This window comes from Oratosquilla oratoria, unplaced genomic scaffold (assembly GCF_046742065.1).
Source record: "Oratosquilla oratoria isolate Oo_2021 unplaced genomic scaffold, ASM4674206v1 SCAFFOLD53, whole genome shotgun sequence".
Lineage (NCBI taxonomy): Eukaryota > Metazoa > Arthropoda > Malacostraca > Stomatopoda > Squillidae > Oratosquilla > Oratosquilla oratoria.
In genome coordinates this window covers 2,115,001-2,125,000 of record NW_027467717.1, presented here as the reverse complement: position 1 = coordinate 2,125,000, position 10,000 = coordinate 2,115,001, and positions in this window count along the sequence as shown.

The following is a 10,000-nucleotide window of genomic DNA, read 5'->3' as shown; positions in this document are numbered from 1 at the left end:
TTTAGAAAAAAGGCAACCAACCAGGAAGGAAGAAGCTTCTAAAACGGAGTGTCTAAAATCAACCGATTACTAGAAGACAAATAAAGGACAGAAAGTATTGAAGAGGAAAATGGCTGTAATGGAAAGTAATCACTGGACTGTAAAATTAAATGAAAAATCAGTACCAACCGATTTACTTCCCGCAGTAAACAAAACAAGAGTTTCAGTTCTTACCGAAAGTATTAGAAAGAACATCAAATCGGTCAGAGATAAATACAGAAAGGAAACTCAGGTTAATTTAGAGGTACATGATAGCCAAATTGAAAGGCAAAATGAACATAGAATTGATCCACTGCAGTTGAATTCAAATTCTAAGTTCAAGTTTCTGTAGTGTAAAAATTGGCTACCGAGAAATATCTCAGTAAAAAGCCTAAAATCACCACTTCAGACAAACTGGAAACCAAGAAAAGTTAAAATGGACTGTGAAGACACTCAGATGGTGAGACTCCTTACCATGAGTCGTCTTACATAGTGATTAAATCAGAGTGATTTAACCGGTTGTAACGAAACGGAAAGTATCTAATCTCATTCTCAACCACAGGAAAGACATTGACCATGTCAAGTGAACTCAACTCTCCATCAGCTAAAATAGTTACCGGAAGCAATTTAACCTTATTTATAATCACCTAAGACACAGTGATCAAATCAGAGTGATTTAACCGGTTGTAATGAAAAATGAAACGTGAGTTAATAATAATAAAAAAAAAAAAAAAACTAAGGGGAGCAAATTCCGACAGTCACCTCCACGCGGTGCCCCCTGGGTGACGCTAACGACAGCGGTGGACTGCCAAAGGCCCACCAAGCCGGCAGTTATCTATACACTTCTCAACAAACACACACTACGCCTCAGTGAGGTGAAAATGAAAATAGAAAAATATAGAAAAATAGAAATAAGATAAATGTTAAAATAAGATACAACATACATACATATACCAAGGCTTTTTCCCCCTTCCAAGGGAGGTAGCCAAAAAGGGAAAGGCATAAAAACACTCCCACCCATTTTATCACTAAATACACTCCACACCCCTCCCACCCTTCCTCTCATCTGAGCACCTCCTGGATGACGGGTCATCCCTGCACCCTGCCCACCGCCCTGGGTCAGAAGCAGTGTCGCAAGACACAGTACATCCACAGCGAGGCCGCTTCATTTAATCGGCGACCCCCCCTCTCCGTCCCCCTTTGCATATAAGGAGAGGACGGGGAGAAATCCCTTCGGGCTGCGTCAAAATTTACTCACACATACTACCCCACCCCCCACCCCCCCGCCCATTCCTCCTCATGCAGTCACAACATCATCCATATACAACCATTCTCCACTCACCTCTGTCTTCCGTCCTTTCCCTTCCTTCCTCAACAGACATTCCCCTCTTCCCCAAAGCCCCCTTCACCCCATCCATCCACCTCATCCTAGGACGTCCCCTCATGTTCACTCCCTCCACATCTGCCTTCCATACCTCTTTTACTAGTCTTTCTTCACTCATTCTTTCCATGTGTCCAAACCATCCTAATATTCTTTCATCAACCCTATCTCCCAAATCCTTTTTCACCCCTGTTCTCCTCTTCACCTCCTCATTTCTCACTCTATCCAGCCTAGTAACCCCCACCATGCTTCTCAGACACCTCATCTCAAACACATTCAAACTCCTTCTCTCTTCTTCTCTTATGTTCCACGTTTCTGCCCCATACAGTGCTGTTGGCACAATCACTCCTTCATACAGTCTCCTCTTCGCATCCATTCCCAAATGTCTATTTCTCATTACACTCTTTAAACCACCAAGGCATTTACTCGCTTCTCTCAATCTACATTCTACCTCCACCTTCACTCCACCTTTTCCTGCTACACTTGCACCCAAGTATCTAAAACTATCCACTTCCTCCAGTCGCTCTCCCTTAATGTTCACTTCCAGTCTACTGCCACTTTCACCCCTTGTACATCTCATCACCTTACTTTTACCCACATTTATCTTTAGCTTTCTTCTATCACATACTCTCCCAAACTCTGCCACCAGCTTCCTCAATCCCTCCTCTGACCCTGCCACAAGCGCAGTGTCGTCCGCAAACAACAGCTGGCTCACCTCCCACTTTTCTCCATTTTCTTTAACCATCTCCAATCCCTGACTCACTACCCTAGCATTCACCTCTCGCACCACCCCATCCATGTATAAGTTGAACAGCCAGGGCGACATAACGCATCCTTGACGAAGTCCCACCTTTACTTCAAACCACTCACTCTCTCCATTTCCAATCCTAACACATGCTCTACTACTCACATAAAAACTCTTGACAGCTCCCAAAAGCTTTCCTCCTATCCCATAAATCTGCATAACCTCCCACAGTGCCTTTCTGTCTACCCTATCATAAGCCTTTTCCAGATCCATAAAAGCCCAAAAAACATCCTTCCCCTTTCCTATAGCTTTCTCACATATCTGTCTTACCACAAAGATCTGATCTACACAACCTCTACCCGTCCTAAATCCACACTGTTCCTCACCAATTACTCCTTCTGTTCCTCTCCTAATCCTCTCAATTAAGATTCTCCCATAAGCCTTCCCTACTACACTCAACAGGCTAATCCCTCTGAAATTACTACATTCACACTTGTCCCCATTTCCCTTGAAATGATAAATATAGAGTATATTCAATATATGATATATAAAGTAAAGATAAGAGAAAACAAATACAGGTAATAAATAAATAATGAATATATAGTATTACCTTACCTTACCGTCGTGCCATATCCTCTTGGACTTCGGCAACCATGGAGCGCCACCGTTCACGGTCCCTAGTTACTTGTAACATCTGTGCTGGTTTGAGTTGTTTTCCCGTCGCCCTCATCAGCCCGTCCATATACTTCTCCCTCTTGCTCTCCTTCCCTCCACCATTCCCGTCATCACCACCTCTTCCAACCCTTCCCTCCTCATTATATGTCCTAAGAATCGTAACTGTCTTTTCCTTATTGTTGTCATCAATTCCCTATCTGTCTCCATTTCTCTCAATACTTCTTCATTTATATAGAATATATAAAACAGGAAATGAAAAATAAACACAGACAATTAAAATAGATTAGATTATATGATAAAATCTTGAAACATACAAACCAATATATATATATATATATATATATATATATATATATATATATATATATATATATGTATGTATATATATATATATATATATATATATATATATACATATATATATATATATATATATATATATATATATATATATGTGATGGATTGTTTAGTACTAATTAATTTCTTCAATGTATTTTCTCTATACCTTAGAAGGGTCTTAATCTCTTTTGGAAGTGTAGAGATGACTCTACCGTAGAGTCATCTCTACACTTCCAAAATGATTACGACCTTTCTAAGGTATAGAGAAAATACCTTAAAGATATTAATTAATACCAAACAATCGATCACATTAAACGAAACTTGTATAAGAGAAAACCTCCTGCCCATGTATACTATAAATATATATATATATGTATATATATATATATATATATATATATATATATATATATATATATTTCAAATAATGCAATAAACTACAAAAATAAGACAGATGAAATGAGTACAAATAACAATAATATGGTAAACATACAGGACATATGATATATAGAAGATAAAAAAAGATAAGAATGCAAAAAATAAGATATATAAAGCAAATATACATTACAACGAAATAACGAATATATTGTTTAAAGAATATACAGAATATGGAAAAATAAAATGTTTGAAAATAAGAAAATGCAAAAAATAAGATAAGTGATATAGATATAGATGGTAATGATATGATAAATATATAGTATATAATATATATAAAATAGAAAATAATAATAGAAAACAGAAACATAAAAATAGACATTATGTACAACAACATATCAAAACAAAAATTGAATAAAAATGTGACGCAATGATGATTGCATTCTTTAATCAAAATGGTGCAAGGTGTGTCTATCTATCCAATTAATATCAAGGCTGCTGCATCCTAGGCTTAATGTCATTATATCAGGTTAATATGATGCTACTGAGGTTTTGATTTCATGCGCGAATATCACACTTCACACTTGAGTGATTCTAGAACAAACAGAAGATTCTTTCTTGGTTCTGAAAAAAAAAAAAAAAAACAGAGGATGCTTTCATTGCTGAGGGATTATGGGAATCTCCCCCACCCCACACCCCGTTTCCAATCACTCACCTTCCAAAAACACGAGACTAGTCAGTACCGGAAATAAACACTTTATTGGTCGAGACGCATGCCATGTTCCTCTATTCGACCAGTCACGTGCAAGCTCCTTTCTCTGGCAACCAATCACAGAGATCGAATGAGTATGGGAGTGGGCGGAGCTTACCTGCCTGATAATTCAGCAGAGAGTGTAGTTGCCGTTTCGAGCCCGATACTTTTCGAATGAGTGATAGTGTTTATCACGCAGGTATGGGGGTGCAAACCTTGAAGCTAGCCTCGCTCGGATCTTGATAGTACCCCGTTAGGGTCTGATGGATAGTCGTTTAAAGCTAATGACCAGAGGTTAGCAGTCAATATCAAGAGGGTTTTGGGTGTTGGTTTATGGTTCCCTACTGATTACATCAAGTTAATGGTGACTATTTTGTTGGAAATATTCACTACTAAAGATGATAGTTGTCGAACCAAGACGAAATCAAATCTTTGGCGAAAAATTGATCAACGTCAGACTAAAAAAAAAAAAAAAAAAAAAAAAAAAAAAAAATCGATAAAGAAGATTCTTATGATCAAAATGGTATAAATGGGTTTAACCAGAGTATTAGGAAAATACTTTAGCGATTTTTATTTTCAGCCTTCATTCTTAGACACACGTTATATATCTTATACTGGCTATTATCAAATTATTATATTTATCAGACTAAAAGTAGATAGATGTTTTGGTAAATACACTTTACTTTATTTTATTCTCTCTATATGTATCTATATATATATATATATATATATATATATATATATATATATATATATATATACACACACACACATGTTTTTCCACGAGACAATTCTACTAGACTTTTTCAGATGTACTTTACTGTGTTTTTTCTTATACTAGGCAATTCTAGTCAGTTAAGGACTGACAGCGCGTCCCCTAGTTAAGGAAACCTTCGTCTCAGGGGAAAGGCCCACGACTTTAGAGTCTGTCATACTATGACAGCAGTGACCTAACCCTTCGTGCGAGGTGTGCCAGGGGGCCTTGTTTATGCGGCGACATTCTTCATTTGTGTTTCTTCTATTGACCTTCCTACTCCTCCTCCTCCTCCTCTTTTTATATTTTTCTCTTTCCTCTTCTTCGTTCCCTTTCCTCTCGGCCCTTAAGGAGAGGTTAGCCGTCCCCGTCGATCGGCTGAGGACCCGAGAGGACGACGGCGCCCAAATCCGATCAGATACCGTCCGCTATCGATCGTTTGTCAGCCGCTGATCGCGTCCGCAACTACAGTACTGACGTGGCGCGGCGGCGTCTACGAAGAGTCCACCGTGTGAAGCTCCTCTCTTTATTCTGTCTAAGGATTCGCGTAGCATTGCTCTATGGTGACCCCAGACACCCTACCTCGCCCTCACATGTATGTTTAGAGTTAAAGTTCCTGTGCCTCTTTTTTTTTTTTTTTTTTAACTATTTAGGCTTCCCTGAGATCAGTAGTTCCCAAACCTTTTTTTCAGCTGTACAACTATACGTACTAAGTTAACATTATTCCTAATGCCGGGTACCGCATTTTTTTTTCTTTTTTTATTGTCACCCCTCCAGTACGCCCGAGAGTTTGCCACCTACTCCAGTGGGGGTAATTTACCCCCTGTTTGGGAACCACTGCCTTAGATAATGGTACACAGAATGAACTCTTCCTGTATAACCATCCTAAATAGTCGTATTTTGAAGGTCCAGTGACCTCAGGTTCTCCGTTGCGGAGGTAAGGTCAAGGTCCCGGGCTATCGCCGGATCTGGGCTTCCTAGGGTCTTCGAGACCTTTCTGGGTCGAAGAAGGGGAATCTTCGCCCATGAAGAACCCCTCGTCTTCGTAAAGTTGAAGACCTTCGAAGTACTTCGCCCGCTCGTGACTTCGGTAAACTTCTTCACTCTCCCGAGGTCGGGCTTTGGAATACTGCGAAGGAAATAGATATTGAGGACTTGGTCATTGCTCAATATTCTCCCTATCCGTCTGAGTACCTCAATCGACTTGTGTGTTTGTTATAACTGCCGCTAATTGATTACATTCAACTAGGGCAGTGGTTTCCAAAATATCTCATATGAGACCCATTCTATGGCTCCAACGCACACATCCCCAACTTTTGTGTGTGTGTGTGTGTGTATATATATATATATATATATATACATATATATATATATTTTTTTTCAAATAATACAATAAACTACAAAGATAAGACAGATGATATAAATACAAATAACAATAATATTATAAATATATAGGATATATGATATATAGAATATGAAATGAAGGTAAGAAGGCAAAGAATAAGATATAAAAAGCAAATATAAATTATAACGAAATGACTAATATATTGTTTATAGCATATACAAAATATGAACAAATAAATTATTATTCGTACTTGTTTTATCTAATGTTTTGTATATTATTTTATTATTTATCTTATATCTGTTTTTTTGTATATTTTTCTATTTTCATTTTCACCTCACTGAGACGTAGTGTATGTTTGTTGAAAAGTGTATAGATAACTGCCGGCCTGCTGGGCCTTTGGCGGTCCACCGCTGTCGTTAGCGTCACCCAGGGGGCACCGCGCGGTGGTGACAGTCGGAATTTGCTCCCCTTAGTTTTTTATTTTATTTTATTTTATTTTTTATTAACTCACGTTTCATTTTTCATTACAACCGGTTAAACCCCTGATTTAATCACTTTGTCTTAGGTGATTATAAACAAGGTTGAATTGCTTCCGGTAACTATCTTAGCTGATGGAGAGTTGGATTTCCTTGACATGTGGATGAGAATGAGATTACCGGTAGATAGTTTTCTTTTCCGTTACAACCGGTTAAACCTCTGATTTAATCACTGTGTCTTAGGTGATTACAGATAAAGTTAACTTGCTTCCGGTAACTATTTTAGTTGATGGAGAGTTGGATTTCCTTGACATAGTCAATGTCTTTCCTGTGATTGAGAATTATATTAGATAGTTTACAGCCGGTTAAACCACTTTGATTTAATCACTGTGTCTTAGGTGATTATAAACAAGGTTAAATTGCTTCCGGTAAATAGCTGATGGAGAGTTGAGTTTCCTTGACATGGTCAATGTCTTTCCTGTGGATGAGAATGTGATTAGATACTTTCCGTTCATTGCTTTGGGTGATGAATGTCACCCGTCGTAGGAATACCTGCTGACGTCCCAAGAAAGCAGATGTCACGACCAAAATAAGGTTTGACAAGAAATGTGCCATCCACAGTTGAAGCTTTAAGAGTTGAAATATGATGGCCAAGTCTTGTTTGATTCTGAAGAGAATTGCGATGAGGAATGGCAGTCTTTTCGCTTTCTCTAGTTGCTTGTCATTGGGTTTGTCCTGTACAACGCAACTGTTGGCCTATGATAGGAGATGACATAAGGTAAGGAACCGTAAGACTTGAGTGAACCTGATGACGTCTTTAAGATCGACGTTATTTCTAATGGTCACATCACCGTGTAGCAGTTGCTTGTCATCGACTGTTTCCTGTACGGCGTAGATGTTGGACTGTGTAATGAGATAACTCATGGTAGCGACCCTTAACACCTGAGTGAAATTGATGATATCTTTGAAATTTATATGATTTGCGGTGTTCACATCAGCGTGTTGTGGTTGTTTGTCATCGACGGTGTCCTGTGCGAGGCAATTGTTGGAGTCTGATATAAGACGACTCATGGTAAGGAGTCTCACCATCTGAGTGTCTTCACAGTCCATTTTAACTTTTCTTGGTTTCCAGTTTGTCTGAAGTGGTGATTTTAGGCTTTTTACTGAGATATTTCTCGGTAGCCAATTTTTACACTACAGAAACTTGAACTTAGAATTTGAATTCAACTGCAGTGGATCAATTCTATGTTCATTTTGCCTTTCAATTTGGCTATCATGTACCTCTAAATTAACCTGAGTTTCCTTTCTGTATTTATCTCTGACCGATTTGATGTTCTTTCTAATACTTTCGGTAAGAACTGAAACTCTTGTTTTCTTTACTGCGGGAAGTAAATCGGTTGGTACTGATTTTTCATTTGGTTCTACAGTCCAGTGAATACTTTCCATTACAGCCATTTTCCTCTTCATATTTTCTGTCCTCCATTTGTATTCTAGTATTCGATTGGTTCTAGACACTCCGTTTTAGAAGCTTCTTCCTTCCTGGTTGGTTGCCTCTTTTCTAAACAGCTTACTGTGCTTTCCGTAGATGATGGTAAACAGAACCAACTCTTTCTGTTAGAACCATCCTAAACTGTCGAAACTTCGCCCAACGAGCCTTCAGACTGAAATATTTAAGAGTTCCGACAACTGGTACAGTGAGCTGCCATTGAAGCGCGTAAGCCTTTCAGGCGTTCCTTCTTCTCCTTCAGCTTCACTTGAACTTTCCTGAAGTTCTCCATCACTCTCTTCTTCATCAGCTTGATCTCTCCCTTAATACGGCCGAAGAACATACGGTTCACGGAAGAACCTTGGAGGTCTGTTAACCTCAGGTTCTCCGTTGCGAGGGCGAGGTCAAGGTCCTGGGTCATCGCGGGGCGGTCTCGGGTCTTCGAGACCTTTCTGGGTCGAAGAAGGGGAACCTTCGCCCATAAAGACCCCCCCGTCTTCGCAACGTTGAAGACCTTCGAAATACTTCGCCCGCCCATGACTCCGCTAAACTTCCTTACCCTCCTAAATGCGAAGTGAAACGGACATTCAGGATTGGGTCTATGCTCAACATTCTCCCTGTCCGCCTGAGTACCTCATTCGACTTGTGTTTTGATTGCATCTGTCGCCAAGTGACTCTATTCGTCAATTGCTGCGGTTCCCTAACTGTCTTATATGACGTTCCCTTTCTTCTTCCAGCAGACCTTCAAGCTTCCCCCAACATTTTTTGTACTCATATATGAAATTATATATTCTTTCTTTTGATATATTTTCTATTCATATCTCATTAGAAAACGGTCTAGGGTCACTCATAGAAATATACTCTACACGCATGCAACGTCATACACTAGTTCTAGGAATTATTTCATTATTCTTGTTATTATTTCCTTTTTGAGCAGATAATTTCGCACCCCACTTGTATCCTCCACACCCCTCCTTGGGTTCAAACAACGGATGAATTGGAGAGAAAACAATAAATTGATCTCGAAGAAGAAAATTGGCCAGAATATTAAGAATTTTTTTTTTTTTTTTTTTTTTTGAGTCCTCAGCTAACTGACGGGGACAACTGCCTCCCCATCACATGTATGTTTATACTCGAAGTTTCTGTGCCTCTTTTTTAAACTATGTTGTCTTCCCTTAAGTAAGTGGTTCACAAACTTTTTATCCAGCTTTACAACTATACGTACTAAGTTAACATTATTCCTAATGCCGGGTATCGTAATGTTTTTATCTATTTTTTTTGTCACCCCTCCATTACCCCCCGAAAATTTGCTACCTCCCGCCAGGGGGTAATTTACCCTCAGTTTGGGAACCACTGCCTTAGGTAATGGTAAACAGAAATACCTCTTTCTGTTAGAACAATCCTAAATAGTCGTATTTTGAAGGTCCATTGACCTCCGGTTATATATATATATATATATTTATATATACATATATATACATATATATATATATATATATATATATATGAATATATATTTACATATATATATATACATATGTTTATATATATATTTGTATATACATATATATATATATATATATATATATATATATATATATATATATATGCAAGGTTGACCACGAAGAAATACTATTAAATCAGAGCGCTTTCGT